Below are 19,260 nucleotides of genomic sequence, written 5' to 3'. Positions count from 1 at the left end.
CCCCCATCATGATGGGAATAAGGGGCTTGTGGTCTGTGATGACCGACACCGGTTTTCACAAGATGTATATACGGAAATGTTTGCAGCCCCACAGGATCGCCAGAGCCTCCCTCTCGATCTGTGAATACCTTCTCTTCTTGTCGGTCAGGGCTTTACTGGCATATGCTATTGGCATCATCTGCCGCTGTGTGTCCGGTTGCAACAGCACCGCCCCCAGGCCTACCGGGCTGGCATCAACAACCAGTTCTGACTCATTCTTGGGGTAAAAAAACAACATGGTCTCTTCCCTGGTTAGTGCTGCCTTAATGGTGTCAAATGCCTTTTGCTCCCGGGTGGACCACTCCCAGGTGGCGATATTCCTCGTGAGAGCCCTAAGCCGTTCTGCAAGGGAAGCCAGGTCTCTGATAAATCGCCCACAGTAGTTTACCACCCCCAAAAAAGCTTTGCATATCTGATGGTGACTCAGGGGGGGGGGTGGGACAGCTTCCCAGATGTCCTTTACTTTCTCTGGGTCTGGAGATCTGCCTCCTGCGTGAAACACAAAACCGAAGAATTCAATTTTATCTTTGAAGAACTCGCATTTCTCTCGATGGAGGGTTAGCCCCATGTCTCGGATCCTCTCCAGCGTCTTCTCGAGTCTCTTCACATGTTCCGCCTCACAGAACGCGTACACCAGAATGTCATCACGCAGATTTAGTACCCCCTTTAGACCTGCAAGGGCACCTCTGTCCATGTTTTGAAAAACTTCTGCAGCCGAAGATATTCCAAAACTCAGTCTTTTGTATCGGTAAAGACCATTGTGGGTGGTGAAGGTGGTTATGCACCTGGAGCCGGGGTGTATCTCGAGCTAGTAGTACCCCGACCGAAGGGCCAGTTTCAAAAATATCTTGGCTCCCTGGAGTTCTCCTACCACATCGTCGAGAGTTGGTGTCAGCTGATGCTCCCGTTTGATGGCTATGTTGGGCAGGCGCATGTCCACGCAGATGCGCACTGCCCCGGGTTGCTTGGGTTTGGATGCCACAACTATTGGCTACACCTTCCACCCTCTCTATGCTGCGGCCTTCCACCCTCTCTATGATGTCCAAATCAACGAGATGTTGCAGTTCTTGTTCTACCTCCGCCCGTAGGTGGAATGGGATCCGGCTGTGTTTCAATGCGGTTGGTCTCACAGACTCATCAATGTGCAAGCGGATAAGTTCTCCCCGCAGTTTGCCTATCCCTTTGAACAAATCGGCATACCGTTCTGTAATGGTATTAACTTCGGATTGATATACCGACAAGGCGAAGTGTACAATGTTCAAAGCTTCAGACGCTGCGCAGCTTAGCAACAAGTGTGGACGAACTTCTGTTAAGAAAGATTTGTCCTTGATGGGGTGTTGGCCATGGGTGACTGACGTGGTGAACACCCCTTGCAGGGGAAGGGGTTTATTGCCCCCAAAAGAGTATAAACCTGGCCTCAGTTTTATCGAGCGCTGGTGGATCTGGCAGTGCCTCATAATGTCTAGCGGTCATTACGCACACGGATGCTCCTGGGCACTGGGGTGGGGGTTTCACCAATTTCCACCACACAGGTGGGTTGTCGTCATTTCCTCGAGTCAATATTCAAGATGAATAACACCTCTTCATCCTCCTCTCGGCCAGTTCACGATCTTGCATCCCTTGTTCAATAGCGGCCACACCCTTTTGTTTTCGCGGGCCACTACTGCCAGCACTTGCCGGCCCTCGTGAGACCACTACAGGGTTGGCTGCTCTGCATACCATAGCAAAATGTCCAGTCGTGCCACAGCTCCCACACACCTTTGATTTTGCTGGGCTGTCATTGGCATGCGGAAGGTCATAGCCGCTATCCTGACATGGTTGGAGCAGATCGGGCTTCTGAGATGACTCTGGTCTTCGCTGGGCCCATATCGGTCTCTGGGGTGCATGTTTTGCTGGGCGCCCAATGTCGTAGGCCTCCTCACCTTTGCTTGGCCGGACTGCTGTGTCCATTCTCGCTCCTTTGCTCTCTGCCAGTTCATACGCTCTGCCCGTGTGTAGAATCTGTGTGTTACGCTCACCTGGCTCCCACAGGGTCGTCGATCGGACCCGGACAGCTGCGACCTCCTCCAACGTGAAGCGTAGTGCAGAGATGACAGACTGGACTGGACCGCCTAATCTCGTCTGCTTGACCTGTAGAAATATTCTCCTGCAAGTGGAGAAAGGGATTCAGCCACCCGTGGATTTTAGTAATGGCACACCACTGTTCTCCCCACTAATCACCACCGATATTCACTTTCTGTAAGCTCACCTTATGTTTGTAAATGATGAGCTCTCCATCCTGCGTGGAATGCAGGGGCGCGTAGATACCAGTTACTTCACTGGTTTGAGGGTGTTGGAAGAGTTCCGGATGAATATTGACTCTGAGGTTCCAGGCGAGAACCCGTAAGTATAAAGTTCAAAGAGTTCAATATGTCCGATGTTCACTCTTGTACATTCCTTTCTTGTGTTGCAGCTGGGTCCAAGGGAAGATTGTCTTGTGGCAGCTGATGGTGTTGAGGTAAGTGTCTGTATTACCCAACACTGTCTGGCAAAAGATGCGTGTGTTTAAATTGCTGGTTTCTCTCTTCTTACAGGTGCGGCGTAAGAAGTTGCAGTTTGTTACAGAATAATGCCTCCGGTTGTTAATCAGGTAAGTCTATGGTGGAGAGGTTGTATTTGTTGGCTCTCTCGGCTCACCTTATGTTTCTTTTGTCCCCTAGATGGTAGAATTCGGCGGAGAAAATGATGGAGGCTGCGCCGGATTGAAAAATGCTGTGAGGACTGGTGAGTATGGCGCGGCGCTGCAGCTGGCGATGCGACGCGTGTAGAATAATGTCCTTTTCAAGTTCGAAGACGTGATGGATCCGAAATTCAGGTAAGGATTGAAATAATATCTGTTTTCTAACCTTTCCTTCTTCTTTCTTCTATTGCTAGGAGCTCTGGATTCGAGACGGGTGTGGCTGAAGACTGGATGCTGACTGCAGGCACGGTGAGCATTACGCTGCTGGATACAGAATAACACGAAGCATGTGCTGCTGTTCGGGCGTGGTTTAAATAGCCTCCAAAGTAGTTCCAAGTAAGAAGTCCCTAGAACCACACCTGAGTAAAAAATAGTCCCGGTAGAAAAATAGTCCCATCAGGCCTCACGTTGGCTTGGATTCATTTGCAGCATGGTCTGCATGAGGTAAGTGAAGTCTATGACCCTGGTTCCTATGGCGCCAGGACTGATTTCTATTATGAGCCTGGCGCCTAAGGCGCCAGGGCTGAACCCAGACAGCCCCCAGCCGGGGCTGCTGGGGTTTTATTAAATACCTGCATGCCTGCTCCCGGGGCTGATGGGCTTGATCCGGATGGCCGGAGGTAGGCATCATGACAGCACTCCCCTCCAAGGCCCCTCCTAAAGTTGCTCTTCCCCTTGGTCCTGGTTTGTCTGGGAAGTTCCGATGGAATTTCTTCACCAACCGAGGTGCATGAACGTTGTCACTAGGTTCCCATGACCTTTCTTGTGGTCCGTAACCCTTCCAGTCGATTTATATAAAAAAGTCTTGATTTAACCATTTTAGAGTCCAGGATATTCTTTACCTCGAATTCAGGTTCTCCATCTATTAGGATGGGGTCAGGTGGTTTGGTTAATCTTGTCCCAGGTTGAACTGGTTTTAGAAGTGAAACATGAAAGACAGGATGAATCCGCAAATTAGAGGGTAATTCCAATTTGACGGCCACCGGGTTGATAATGGCCTTAATGGTGTAAGGTCCCAAATATCTAGGATTGAAAGTTCGAGTTCCCTTTAGAGATATGTGTTTTGTAGCTAGCCAAACTTTATCTCCAATCTGGTATTGTGGAGTTTCACTTCTATGTCGATCAGCATTTTTCTTGTATTTCTCCTTTGCTTGTTTCAAGTGTTCTATTGCTTCCTTAAAAGCTTGTGTAATAGTAGAGTACATATGAGTCACTGCAGGCATTTCTAAGTGTTGAGGCGAATCGAGTTCTGAGGTTCGAGGATGATGTCCATATATGGTATAAAAGGGGCTTTGTCCGGTTCCTGAATGTACAGAGTTATTGTACGCGTATTCGGAAATCCATAAAATATCTTTCCAATTGCTTTTGGTTTGGTGTAGCATACAACGTAGGTATTGTTCAAGAGTCTGGTTGGTCCTCTCCTTCTGACCATCAGTTTGGGGGCGGTGACTGGTTGATAGCCTTACGTCGATTTGCGCCAATTGACAGCATTTCTTCCAAAATTGCGAAATGAATTGACTACCCCGGTCAGAGACCAATACGGAAGGAAATCCATGGATTTGAACAATGATTTCGAGAAATTCCTTGGCCAAAATCGAAGCGGAAGGTAATCCTTTTAAAGGAATAAAGTGGGCCATTTTGGAAAAAAGATCCACAATAACTAGAATGGTGTTAAATCCATTACACAGAGGTAGATCTGTAATGAAGTCTAAAGACAAGGTGTGCAATGGTGTAGGTGGAATATCCAAAGGTTGTAAAAGGCCAGCTGGTTTTTTTCTTCTGACTTTTGTTTTGGGCGCAGATACCACAAGACATCACAAATGACTTTACGTCCTTTCGCCAGGTGGGCCACCAGAATTGTCTTTTAATTTTAGCTTCAGTTTTTGCGATACCTGGGTATCCTTCCATAAGGGCGTCATGATAATTGGAGATGACTAGTTCTTGTAGTTCCTTGAGTGGTAGAAATAGACGTCCTTGATAGTAAGGCAGGTCATTGATGACTGAATAATCTTGGCCTTTCTTTACACAGTACTGCAGGGCTGCTGGATCGAAAAGTTGTTGCATTTTTAAATGAATGTCTTCTAGAGTCTGTAGAGTAGTTATGCCAAGAATTCTTTGTTCTGAAATTATAGGCACTGGTTCCGGGTTCGAATATACTTCTGCCATCCCTATTCGGGATAGGGCATCTGCCTTGCCGTTTTTACAACCTGGTCGAAAAGTGATCACGAAATCGAATTCGGCAAAGAATAATGCCCACCGAAGTTGACGCGATGATTGGGCCTTGGCTGTTCTCAAATACTGCAGATTCCTGTGATCTGTGATTAAAGTGATGGTATGACTGGCACCAAGAAGATAATGCCGCCAAGCCTTGAAGGGGGACTTGATGGCTAATAACTCCTTATCAGTAACCGCATAGTTTAATTCAGGTGTTGAGAACTTTCTTCACCAGAATGCTACTGGATGAAGTTGACCGGTTTCGGGATCCTTCTGGGACAGGACAGCTCCCATGGCTAAACTTGGTGCATCGGTTTCAACTATGTATGGAAGCTCAGGGCGTGGATGCTTTAAGACAGGTGCTGACGTGAATTTCGATTTTAGCTCTTGAAAGGCTCTTTCAGCCTCTTCAGTCCACAAAAAACATTTGTTTTTTCGCAAAAGTGCTGTGATGGGGTGTACACTATATGAGAATTCAGGAATAAATCTGCAATAGAAATTAGCAAATCCAAGCATGCTTTGTACCCCTTTAACAGAACTGGGTGATGGCCACTTAAGGATTACATCCACCTTTCGAGAGTACATTCGAACTCCTTTTGGAGTCAGGATAAATCCCAGGAATTCAACTGCTGTAGAATGAAAAACACATTTCTCCAATTGTGCATGCTTTGTACCCCTTTAACAGAACTGGGTGATGGCCACTTAAGGATTGCATCCACCTTTCGAGAGTACATTCGAACTCCTTTTGGAGTCAGGATAAATCCCAGGAATTCAACTGCTGTAGAATGAAAAACACATTTCTCCAATTGTGCGTATAATTTGTGCTGGTGTAGTTTCTCTAGGACTGCACAAACGTGCTTCACATGGTCTGATTCTGAGGAGGAGTACACTAGAATATCGTCTATGTATACGACAACACAGATGTCAATGAGTTCACGAAGGACATCGTTCATAAAATACTGGAAGGCTGCTGGTGCATTGCACAACCCGAAGGGCATCACCTGGTATTCGAATAACCCATACCTGGTGGGAAAGGCAGTCTTCCATTCATCGCCTTTCTTTACACGTACCAGATGATATGCCCCTCGGAGGTCTAACTTAGTGTAGATACAAGCATCCTTTACTTGGTCTAGTAATTCGGGGATCAAAGGCAATGGGTATCGGTTTTTTACTGTAATATGATTTAATGCGCGGTAGTCTATGCACGTTCTAAGGTCACCTTCCATTTTAGGCACGAAGAATAGAGCTGAGGATGCAGGAGATTTGGATGGACGAATGAAGCCATTAGCAAGGTACTGGTCCAGATATTGTCGTAGGTGAAGATTTTCAGGTTCCGTAAAGGCGTAGATTCTACTGCATGGAGGTTGTGCACCGGGTACTAGGTCAATTTGACAATCGTATGATCTGTGAGGTGCTAAGGTATTTGCTGTTACACTTCAGACTTCCCCGCCGGCATCCTTGCAGAGTACAACTTCTTTACAGGCTCCTCTGTGGTCCAGGTACAAGCTACCATGGCGTTTGTACAAACGTCGACGCACTCCAGATCACCTGACACGCCTTGTACGTGGAAGACGTACAGCAAGCCACGCCCCTCTTACGACTATAAAACCACCGTCTTCCAAGGGGCTTGTTGCTGCTAATTAGCGTTACCAGCTACACGCGGTTTCATCCGTTTCCTCTTCGTGTCTCCCTACACGAATCCTTATCTGAACTCCTGGTTTTGACCTTTTGCCTGAATTTTGGATTGCTTCGTCTCCTCCCTTCTTCTTGTTGTGATCGTCTGGTTGTTGGACTCGGAACGCTACTGGATACGGCTTTCTTCTGTGTCTTGCTGTTCTTCCCTGGCTGCCGCTCTGCACATCAATTTTGCTGTTTACATCCGGATCATCTCAACAGCTACTCAACTATACTCGTGTACTCAGGTACATATCTCTTGTCTTCCATGGACATTGTTTTCTGTTGGATTCTGGGACATTGAGTGACTTTCCTGTGAGATTTCTCTTCAGTGCATATGAACGCTTTCCTGAACTGCACCAACCCGACCCTAGTGCGTCCCTCGTGCCGTTCGGGGTTTTACTAACTTCCCTGTTTGTTATTTTCTCCTGTCGTTGTCTTCAGAATCCTGAACTCCTCTTACAATCCTGGACTCCTCTTACTCCATTTATCTTTACTCAGGTCAGTTGTTATCAATTCTATAGCTAAAGTGGGAAACAATACTGATTTAGATTTATTCCACTCATTCGTGTTATTCTTTGTAGATTATCCCGGGGAAACGCAATTCCACTCCAATATCCATATAGGTAGTTGTCCTCTCATTTTTTAACTGTTCTAATCACTTGTTTAACATCAATACATCAACACTGTCTAATATCTTGGTATTCTTTTGCAGCATTGGTATTGGCGGTGTGTGTTCTCCCCGCTCTTTTATTCAATTGACATCTCTCTCTGTTCTAACTGAAACAGCAGAGAGGTACATTGTGGAAAAGAGCCCCTCTTTGAGGAAGCCTGAGTCTTGTACTCAGGGGAGCTGGGATGGAAGGCTGAATTCGGAATTCTATACTAAAAACATCTCCAAGGTCGTGTTCTCCGCATCTTCGACCTATTCGGAGTGGTGAGTAACATTTGCCTGTTCTTTTTGAAAAACATCCTGAAATTCTTGATATTCCTGAGGTAACTGCACAACTGGATTAGTAATGGTGGCCAGGCTTTTGTTCAAGGTTTTTTCCAGGTAACAGGTGTGTGCACAATCTGGGAAGATCATTCTCTTCTCTCGCCAATCAATACAAGGATTATGTGTTTCCAACCATGGTATTCCCAGAATTATTTGGAATTGCGGGGCCTTGATTAAATCAAACACAATAGTTTCTCGATGCCCATCTTGACCCAACAGTGTCAGCTCAGTAGTGGAATGAGTTACAGGCCCAGAGGCAATTTCAGTTCCATCGACTGTGGTGATGACATCCGAAGCGGTCTTTTTGCAAAGGGGTAGATTCATCCTTGAGGCCAATTCGTGGTCCATGTAGTTTCCTACGGCCCCGCTATCAATGTATGCCCTTACTGCATGCATACGTGATGGCTGCCTTGGATCAATTAGGACCATTGGTATAATTAGGTGGGAGGTCTGAGTGTCCTTCTTTAAGCTCGGCAAGCGGACCTCTACGCTTGTCGGGCGTGGTCGTTTCCCGAATCAGGCTCTATTTGACTTTTGTCAGCAACTCCTACAACTTTCTTGGGTGGTTTCATAGGGCAATCCCGTAGAAAATGTCCTGCGGTTCCACAGTACAGACACAATTGCATATGCCGTCTCTTTTCTCTTTCCTTTTGAGTTAAGGGTCCTTTAACCCCCCCGATCTGCATAGGTTCTGATCCATCTGTTCCTTTGGGGGTGACATTGGGTTTAACCCATACCCGACTCTCGAACTTAGCTCGCTCAGCCTTTCTATTCTGAAGTCGATGGTCTAACTGGACCACTAAGTCTATATATTCTGCGCAATCCTGAGGTGGGTTCACAACTTGAGCCAAAACATCTTTGAGTTCTCCCCAAAGCCCACGATGAAATAATGTAATTCGTTTCTCCTCAGGCCATCCGGTTTCCACCACCAACCTATTGAAGGTTTGCGATATAGGTTAGCAGATCCTGATTACCCTGTCAAAGGGATAAAAGTTCGTTATCCAGGGCCTGTCCCTGTGAATGTCTAGCGAATAGTCTTTCCATGCTTCTTTGAAAACCCTGAAAATCCCGAAGAAGAGGATCATCCTGGTTGACTAGTGGAATTGACCAGTCAGCTGCGCTGCCACTAAGATATGATAGTACAAAGGCTACTTTGGCTTGGTTATTTGGAAAAGCTCTAGGTCTGCATAAAAAGTGCAAGCGGCATTGATTCATAAACACTGCAAACCTTTTTGGGTCCCCAGCAAAGCGTTTGGGTGGAGCTAAAGGAATAGCCCCTGGTAGGATTACTTGCACAGGATTGCTCGATGAAACAGGAGCTGGGTTTCCCCCGAGTCCAGGTAGGGGTGTTTACCCAGCTTGATTTTGCAGCAGTTGTCTAGCAAGATCATCTGTGCGTTCCTTTGACACAATCAGTTCTCTCCTGAGGGCATTAGTCTCTTGGCGCGCAGAGTGCACTTCCGCCCTACGTTCCCCTAATAATTGGACTAGGTGGTCTGTTTCGGAGGTTTCCATAACGCCCGGGTGGAAATTTGTGTTCTGTTACGCTCACCTGGCTCCCACAGGGCCGTGGATCGGACCCGGACAGCTGCGACCTCCTCCAACATGAAGCGTAGTGCAGAGATGACAGACTGGACTGGACCGCCTAATCTCGTCTGCTCGACCTGTAGAAATATTCTCCTGCAAGTGGAGAAAGGGATTCAGCCACCCGTGGATTTTAGTAATGGCACCCCACTGTTCTCCCCACTAATCACCACCGATATTCACTTTCTGTAAGCTCACCTTATGTTTGTAAATGAGGAGCTCTCCATCCTGCGTGGAATGCAGGGGCGCGTAGATACCAGTTACTTCACTGGTTTGAGGGCGTTGGAAGAGTTCCGGATGAATATTGACTCTGAGGTTCCAGTCGAGAACCCGTAAGTATAAAGTTGAAAGAGTTCAATATGTCCGATGTTCACTCTTGTACATTCCTTTCTTGTGTTGCAGCTGGGTCCAAGGGAAGATTGTCTTGTGGCAGCTGATGGTGTTGAGGTAAGAGTCTGTATTACCCAACACTGTCCGGCAAAAGATGCGTGTGTTTAAATTGCTGGTTTCTCTCTCCTTACAGGTGCGGCGTAAGAAGTTGCGGTTTGTTACAGAATAATGCCTCCGGTTGTTAATCAGGTAAGTCTATGGTGGAGAGGTTGTATTTTTTGGCTCTCTCGGCTCACCTTATGTTTCTTTTGTCCCCTAGATGGTGGAATTCGGCGGAGAAAATGATGGAGGCTGCGCCGGATCGAAAAATGCTGTGAGGACTGGTGAGTATGGCACGGCGCTGCAGCTGGCGATGCGACGCGTGTAGAATAATGTCCTTTTCAAGTTCGAAGACGTGATTGATCCGGAATTCAGGTAAGGATTGAAATAATATCTGTTTTCTAACCTTTCCTTCTTCTTTCTTCTATTGCTAGGAGCTCTGGATTCGAGACGGGTGTGGCTGAAGACTGGATGCTGACTGCAGGCACGTTGAGCGTTACGCTGCTGGATGCAGAATAACACGAAGCATGTGCTGCTGTTCGGGCGTTGTTTAAATAGCCTCCAAAGTAGTTCCAGGTAAGAAGTCCCTAGAACCACACCCGAGTAAAAAATAGTCCCTGTAGAAAAATAGTCCCATCCAGGCCTCACGTTGGCTTGGATTCATTTGCAGCATGGTCTGCATGTGGTAAGTAAAGTCTATGAGCCTGGCGCCTATGGCGCCAGTACTGATTTATATTATGAGCCTGGCACCTAAGGCGCCAGGACTGAACCCAGAGAGCCCCCAGCCGGGGCTGCTGGGGTTTTATTAAATACCTGGATGCCTGCTCCCGGGCTGATGGTCTTGATCCGGATGCCCGGGGGTAGGCATCATGACACTGTGGTAGAGTCAGTCCTGGCTCATGGAGTACCTTGGCGCCTGAGTTTCCCAGAGCTGCATCCCTGGATGAGTTGGTTACACACCATCCTCTCCTCATTGTCCCACTGACACATGCTGGCCAGATGTCGAAGCCTCCTGCAGAAGTGGTCAAGTGTTTCATCCCCCAACTGCTTCTCGCTGCACATTACGATCCTGTCAAAATCATGATTGGCTAGTGGCAGAACGTGTTCCTTGAGGGCATTTTTGACCTCCAGGTATATGGTAGCCGGAGTGTTCAGTGATTCAAATATGTGATGTACCTCGGAACCGGCGGCATACAACAGAGTCGCAACCTTGGCACCGTCTTCCGTCTCTCCCGTGGCTCTGAAGTACATTTCCAACTTTTTGACCCGTAGGAGCCATTTGGGCCTGAATTTGGACAGTGGGCCTGACCTGTCGAACTCTGGCATTGGTGCAGACCTCACAGGCACCTCCCTCTTTACAGAGGCCGCAAGTCAGCACCAGTAGCATAGACTCTGGGGTGATGGCACCAAAGAAAAATGACCCCCAGTGAGGATGAAATGCCCAGTGGACCCACTGCAGTGGGGATAGGGTGAAGGTCCTCAAATCCTTCCTCAGGCTGAATGTGCAACACATAAATCACACATGTGCACAGCTTGCACATGAAACCACAGCCATTTGTGGAGAAATAGCTGTGGTGTGTCCACAAATTGCTAAAAACGGCGCACGAGTACCCCGTGAGGGGCCTCTATCGTTAATATACAAAATGCAGCCCGCGTGAGCGCCGAGAAAATGTCATGGAGATCAGATGTTGCGATCGTGATATTTTCTCTCCCCACTCAGGACCGTCCTCGTCGCCAATATTGTGTTTTTATATGCCCCGTGGACATCCCAATAACTGGGCTCCCATACCTGAAGAGAAGACACAGCCACGTCTTACTGTTATGGGCTCCTGCCGGGTAGCGCATCACACGGGTTCCCCTTTATTCATCGCGCATGCACGGCCCTCGTTGTGGTACACGCATGCGTACAGGGTGTGCATCACTCCGTAACAAGAGGTATTACCTCCACACCCACTCTTCCTCATCACAGTACTTACTTCATGAGGCCCCTGCCTCCGACACAGGACCTTGTTCTATTTCTTTTATTTCCTATAACTCCTCCCCTCAACCCACGGCATCCAGTTTAATTTTTCCTGCCTCCGGCAGGTTGGACTGTTCCCGTAGCGGGGCTAGAGATACTGGCCCCCTGGTGGGGCTGTGTGGCGGGACCTCGGTTTTCTCCATGTGCGGCATGCTCCCGGGCCCCCTGCGAGGTTTGGGTCCCGGTTGAGCAGGAAGCCTCTCCCAGTTTTTTGCCTTGCCCAAAGCCGGCGTGGAGGCATCAATGCCCTGGTCCTGCAGGGCCCCGGACTGCGGTAAGTAGATGGCCGGGTGGTGGACCCATGTATGCGCCTTGGGGGGTGGGTGAGTGGGGAATATTTGCACACCTTTTCTGTTCCTGTAGGCCCTGCGGGACTCAGCGTTCCGTTTGCTGCAGCATTACGGTAGTTTGGTGACCATTGCGGGGGCTCCTCCTCCAGAGGGCAGGGTTTTTTTTTCGTGATCATGTTTCTCTGTGTCTGTAGGGAGACGCTGAATATAACAGCCTGTTCCCATTGGGGTGGATTGTTTGTTTCCCCTGTTGGTTGGTTTTCATTTGGCCTGCAGTTGATGTTTTTGGGGGATCCCGATAGCTCAACAGGTGGCATGTGGGTCCCACTGCTACAACATGCAGTGTTCAGCCACCTCTCTGGCATGTGAAAGTAAAATGGCTGATTGAGGTGCAAGTAAATATTTTAAACTCGGCTAGTGACGTGCCTGTTTGTTGTTACTACACTACTTGGGTGTGTGCTCTGCTGCACTAGGGCACCTTTGCCATGACCTTTTTCCTTTAATATGAAGAAGTGACGGTATGTGCTGTTGTCTCTGGAACACTGTAGCAGCTGGTGGACTACAGGTGGTGTTTTCTGCCTTCCGAGGGTGGGTTGGCCCCTCTTCAGGGGTTGGGGGGCTGTTGTTGTTGTGGGCTCCGGTGGGCCTGGAATGAATAACGGCAGTGATGGCCCATTCCAGGGGAAATTGGGGAATTGTTTTCTCCTGGAGTTTAATGGATGTACATGTGTTGCTGGCATTTCTGTTTTTGCTGTGTTTTGTGCTGCTTGCGCCATGGGCCAGCAAACTGCTCAGCTCCCGCTCCTTGCCCTTTTTCCTCTTCCCCATCTTCCTCCTCCCCTGTGCTTCGCAAGAGGTGGAAGAAAATGACAGCTCTATGTTCTTTGTCCGGGAAGGACATGGAAAGGAAAGGGGGTGACTGGTCATAGTGAGCGGGGACGGTCGGGCGCTGGTGTGCCGCTACTTTATTTTTCGCTGTTCACAGCTCCTCTACTTTTTGCACCCTTTTTTCACCATTCCGGACCTGTTTTTGTGAAATTAGAGCACACTTCTCCTTTTCCCACCGGATGTCTGTTGCAGCTAATCTGATCTCTGTTTTCAACTCGATTGGCTGTCTACCGGCATGACTGCAGCCCTGGAATGCTGTGTTGCATGTTGCTCCCTTCCTTCCTACTCTGTCCACACCGGGGTCACAGTTACACTCCTTTTTTGGTTCTGTACAATCGATGATGTACTTGCTAGTCTGGTGGGCCGCTCCACTGGCTCGGCCGAGGAGGCGGCTGTCCGGGACCAGGTGGACCGTAGGGTGGATTGCAGCCTGAAATAGGTTCATGCTGGTGCACATCTGGCCCTGAGTGCGAATATCTATGGCTCCCACACTGTGTCAGGAATCTGTCTTCCCAAGCTCCTGAAATTCTAGCTGTGTCGCTACAGGGTGCCTCCACTAACAAGTCTGCTGCAAAAGGGGAAAAAAGGCATGCGAAGAAGACTTCTGGCAACTACCCCACGTGTGGGCTGTCGTTTCAGGCACGTTGGGGGTTGCCATGGAGACGCTGGCATCCCGTCCATTCACACACTACGTTGCGGAAGACCCGCTCGTAGTGAATCAGCTGATTGTAATTCCTCGGAGCGGTGCTTCTGAATTTGGAAAGTTCCTTCGGATCAGCAGCGACTCTTGTTTTCCTTCTTGCCTCTTTGGATTTTGACCACGGAACTGTATACTGGATTTGTCTTCTGGTTTGCCCTTGACTGCTGGATTTTTTCTGCCAGGACAAAACGACCCGGACTGCCATTCTGACCTGCCCTTGCCTTCCACTACCTTGTTCCCTCTCACGGCTTCCCGACCCCGAACGTACTCGGATTTCCTGCTTGTTCCTATCGCTTTGTTTTTTCCGCGTCACAGACTTTCGTTTTCATGAATTTGAAAGTGCTCGGACTAGAGACTTCCGAATAGAGCACTGCCTTGGACTTGGTTAGGCATCCTCGTGCCACCGGTCTAGGGCTGGATACTGTGCTCCCTTCCCCAGATTAGGCGTCCACGTGCCGTAGGTGCAGGCAAGACCTGTGCATTGCATCTACTCTGGAAACCTTCCTCTCTATGCTCTACCGGGTTTTCCCACGACGCATACCGCAACCATCTGCTAAGGGAACACATGTGGCTATTCTATTCTGGAAAAACCGTATATGAACACGGCATACTGATAGTTTCTTTTGTCACCAGTCTCAGGGGTCCAACTTTGGAAGACCATTGACTTCATGAATCACTGTTGGCACCATGGTTGTTTAATACAGGTTAGCATTGATTTACGCCACTGCGTTTAAAGTACTGTTGTGGTTTGTGGTGCTGTAACATATTCTTTCTTTTGCAGCCAGTGGTCTGTTAGGCGTCCAAAACATCTTTTGGTCAATCGACCGTTCAGTGTGTTCAAATTTACCACCTGATTGGTTTATTGGCAGAAATAACTCTTCGGCTGCACATTGGGTTCAACTGCCGGTGTTTCTTTGCTCTGTCATATCACACTGTGGAGGATGTGCTGAGTGGTTGAGGAGGTTGAAGGTGGCCATTGACGGTGGCTCTGACTGTGCCCTTCTGCTGGGTGACATGCTACGGCAGGTTGCCCTTTTGTCCGATCTGGCATTTGATGGAGTGCCTGGTTCGGCCTTGGTGCTGGTGTATTGGCCTACAGACATGTTCGTCTGTGGGATTGGAAAAAAGAGGGGTCTCAGTGGGCGGCTGTCCTTTAGCTTCCTTTTGATGGTTCCAAACATTTTGGTGATTCGCTTGCAGTGTTTTTTCCGATATGGGCCCAGTGATGCTCGCAGTCTTGGACTTAAGACACTGTCCGGAGGGGTTCTCAGGTGAACTTTCTGTCTCCCCCTTTCCTGGTTTGCATGGTTCATACTGCTGTTCCCTGCTCGCTGCCCAAGTAGTTGGCAAAGGCAACAGCTTTGACCGAGTTACTTTTGAAGGTGGCTTTTCATTCATTTATTTATTTGAATTTATAAAGCGCGCTACAGCCTGAGGGCATTGAGGCGCTGTAGCAAAGATTATGGGCCTCATTACGAGTATGGAGGCAGCCATGCCGCTTTTAGCGGCATGGCTGCCTCCATAGCGGGTACCGGGTTTGGGTTCCCTGAATGGGGAAATACCGGGCCATTCCGACCTTGGAGGGCCCGGTATTTCCCATTCAGGGAACCTGGACCCGGTACATCCCCATTCCCATTTGAGCCCCAATAGTGCTCATTTGGAATGGGGAGGATGCTAACAACAGGCCCGTTAATGTGTGGTGGCAGGGCGTTCCAGTTGGATGCTGCAATGACCGGAAAGCTGGCTCCCCGAGCTCTGACTCTGATGATCTTGGTGATGGTGACCCTATTAAGGTAGGCCGTTCTGGTGGGTCTTCTTGAAGAGGGTTTGATAATCCTTTGTAAAAGCTAGAGGGAGCAGTGTCATGCAGACATTTGTGGGTGAGTGCAAAGGTTTTGAACAGGATGCGTTCCCTGATGGGGAGCCAGGGGACAAGCTTCCTGGTTGCTGAAATGTGGTCCCGCTTGGAAATGCCAGTGACTGCTCTAAGGGCATTATTTTGGACCGTCTGGAGTTTTGTGACATTTGTGGCAGAGGTGCCAGCCAAGAGAGTGTTGCAATAGTCTAGCCGAGATCTAATTATTGATCTGGCTATAGTAAGGCCGTTTTGTTTTGTTAAGAACGGTCTAGCTGCCGTGATCAATTTAGAGTGGTAGGCCGCGGCAGATGAGAGGGCGTTCACTTGTCTGTCAATTGATAGATTCGAATCCTGAATGACCCCCAAGGATTTTACTGCATGTGAAACCATGATGGGAGTGCTATCGACTGAAAATGAGTTATAGTATAAGTCAAGTTTCTTGAGGGTTCGTGGGGAGCCTATAAGTAAAATCTCAGTTTTTTCGCCATTGAAGCACAGCCAATTTTCCGCCATCCAGGTTTGGATCTCTGAATAGATGGGATTAAGAGTTTTACTGCCCACTTCATAGTTGCCCGTTAGGGGGATGAGGATCTGCGTGTCATAATGTCTGTTCCTTTTCCACAGCGGGGTCAGGGTTTTTACTCGTGGGTGTTTCTAGTCCCTGAACCTTTGGGCGGTATTTCGCCTCATCTTGGACTTCGAGGCACTGTACTGTGTCATCCGGGAGGAATGCTTCAAGATGGGTCCTTTGCAGGACATTCTCCCGATGTTGTGCACAGGAGTCTGGTTGGTTTCCCTGGTTCCCTGGGTTGCATGTTACCACGTGTCTCTCCACCCTGTGCCAGATGTTGTTCTGTCATTTTACAGTGGGATCTCGGTGTTCAGTTCTGAATGCTCCTGTTTGGGCTGTGCTCGGCCCCCAGGGTTTTCCCCAGGCTAGTGGCTCCCTTGGGGGTGCATCTTAGCCTGATGGGCCTTCAGTTTTTCCCTACATGGACGCCTGGTTGGTCCAGCAGTCAATCCTGATTGGTCTCTGGCTGATTTACCGGGCATTGCGGGACTGGGGTTTTTCTGTTGTACTGGCGTTTGTCTCTTGTGGAGCCTCTCGGGATCTGTTTTTTGTCAGGGCTCAGGTTTGCTCATGGAGTCCAGCGCCTGCTGTCTGTTATGGGCAGGGTTCTCGGGTGGCGGTGTGTCACAACTCACCTGTTGATCATGCTTCAGGGGCCCATGGCGTCTTATATCTTTCTGGTTCTGTGGGCTCATCATAATCTGCATCCTCTGGTGTCTTACCTACTCTCCCACTGGCTTCTGGCTTTTCTGGCTTACGCAGCCTTGATCCTGGTGTCTCAGGCTCTGTGGGCCTTCTTATTGTGATGGTTGCGGGTTCCGTATCTCCAAGTGGGGCTGTCCCTGGTCCGTCCTCCTTTGACCCCTCTTTCTCCAAGCACCAACAGGGGGTTGGGGGCACGTTGGGAGTCCTCTCGGCCCAGGGGTTGTGGGCTCTGGAGGAGAGCTGTCGTTCGTCCACTTGGAGAGATTGTGTGCCACTCTCTGGCCCCTGTTGTACGTCAGTGGTGTGGAAGTTGCTTCGGGATCTCTCTTCTTCCCGTCCTTGCACTGATGGGGGCCTTCCCCCTTCGGATCTCCCTTTGGTCTTAAGGTTCCTTTGGGGCCACCTTTGGTGCACCTTTCTGGTTTGTCGTCAAGCTCCTTACCCTACTGACTGTTTTCCTGATCGCTATTTCATCTGCCCGTAGGCTGGGGGGGGATTGGGCTCTTTTGTGTCACCCCCCCTTTTTCTTGCAGGTTCTCCTGGATTCTGTGGTTTTGCAGGGTGCTCCAAAGTTACTGCCTAGGGTTGTTTCTCAGTTTCGCCCCTTTCAGGATCTGGTTGTCCCTGTGTTTTCGATTCCCACAGTTGCATGAAGGGGTTGCTTGGCCTGAATTGGATGAGCGGCAGGTGGTTTTTTGGTGTATTTGGCTCGTACTGCTCCCGTCAGGTGGTCTGGTAGTCACTTGGTTGCTTTTTTGCCCCGCTGCTGCGATTGAGAAGGCCTCTGTGGTTTTCCATTAGCTGTTGGCTCTGTGTTGTTCTCTCCATGGCTTCTGTGATTTTCCTGGCTTGCCTGTGCCTGCCCACGCTGGGTCGCTCTACCGTGGGTTTGGTTGCTCCCTGGGTAGATGCTAGGGGGTTTATCTCTGCAGGAGATTTGTAGGACGGCCACCTGGGTGGCTCAGAGCACTTTTGTCACCCTCTTTCGATTGACTTCGGGGGTTGGGGTTTTGTCTGTTGGGATGTGTGTTTTGAGTTCTAAATGGTGTGAGTTTTTGTTCTGCACTTTTCTGGCTCTGTCTCGTTGGGACCTCTCCCCGTTGCTGCTATGGTATGCCTCATGAGGTAAGTACTGGGACGAGGAAGAGTGGGTGTGGAGGTAATGCTCTGATTACTTACCGGTATTCTTCATTACTCCTAGTCCAACTATTCATCTTCACAGTACTGACGACCCTCCTCTCCCTCTCTTTGGCGAAGGTCCCATGCTCCGGCTTGGATATGTTAAACTCGATGCCATGGGTTAAGGGGAGGAGTTATAGGAAATAAAAGAAATAGAAGGAGGTCCTGTGTCGGAGGCAGGGGCTTCATGATATCAGTACAGCGACGAGGAAGACTAGGACTAGTAGTAATGAAGATTACCGGTAAGTAATCAGAGCAAGCATGTGTATAGTCAGTGGTCGAAGTGTACTAAATAAAGTGGTGGAAATATGTTCATCTGCCCTGCCCCCATTTATGCCCCACCCCTTTTTCTGCTCCCTTCAATCCCCTATAGTCAACCCCCTCCCCTCCCCGCAATTCAAACCCACTTCCTGGGTCCTTTCTTTCCTTCCCGTGACCCCATAACATATCATTTACAACATTTTTCACGTCTAAAGAAAACGCAGTGAAAGAATATACATTCATTTAAATCACCACCATTAGTGTGTCATTGCCACTCAGCATGCATCTTTATGCAGCCTCCCCTTCCCTTCACCCATCATTCACACCTCTTGTAGCCACTAATATGCCCCTCCCATTACCTGCAAACAGCTCTGTGCCTACACAAGCCCATTGCGCCTACAGCAATTCCAGGATTATTGCATGACTGCCTGGGAATAGGCTTCATTCGCAAGCAGTAGAAATGAGCCAGCATTTGCGAGACAGAACAATGGGCCTCATTACGAGTCGGCCGGAAAATACGGCACAATTACCGGCATGGCAGGAAGTGCGTGTCCGTGCCCTCGAGAACCCGCTACCAGCGGCCGATCACGAGTGCGCGAGCACGCGCGTCCCCCCATGCCGGTAGTGGAAAAACCGCCATCCCGGTAACGTTCTACCAACCCCCCTATACCGGCATTGTGGCTTGCGTCCATCCGTAACCGCAATCAATGAACCCCTAAACACCGGCACGGTAACTCCGGCACGGAATAACCGTGTTCGCAAAACCGGACCCGGAAATTACGTCATCGCGCTGGAACGGGAATTGGGCCGGCGGCCATCTTTAAAAACACAATCCATTGCAATCCTCCACAACCAACACTCCTCCCGTGTCGTAGTGTGTCAGAGGAGCATCATCATGTCCAAGGCCAGCAGGAAATCCACACAGAGGAAGAGGAAGCAGCGTTTCTCGGACGCTGTGCTCACCATGCTCGCCAACACCCTGGAAGAGCATGCGGATGTAGGTCTGTACGCAGCACAGACCTAAAGCATGCGGCCCAAACCCGCAAAAAAGAGGTCTGGCTTGAGGTAGCTCAGAGGGTGACAGCAGTGGGGTGCGCCCCAAGGAGTGTGCGCGACTGCCGGAAGCGGTGGG

This window comes from Ambystoma mexicanum, chromosome 1q, assembly GCF_040938575.1.
Source record: "Ambystoma mexicanum isolate Mex_15411 chromosome 1q, UKY_AmexF1_1, whole genome shotgun sequence".
In the NCBI taxonomy this organism is placed as follows: Eukaryota; Metazoa; Chordata; class Amphibia; order Caudata; family Ambystomatidae; genus Ambystoma; species Ambystoma mexicanum.
The sequence above is the reverse complement of the archived record's forward strand: the minus strand, read 5'-3'. Positions refer to the sequence as shown.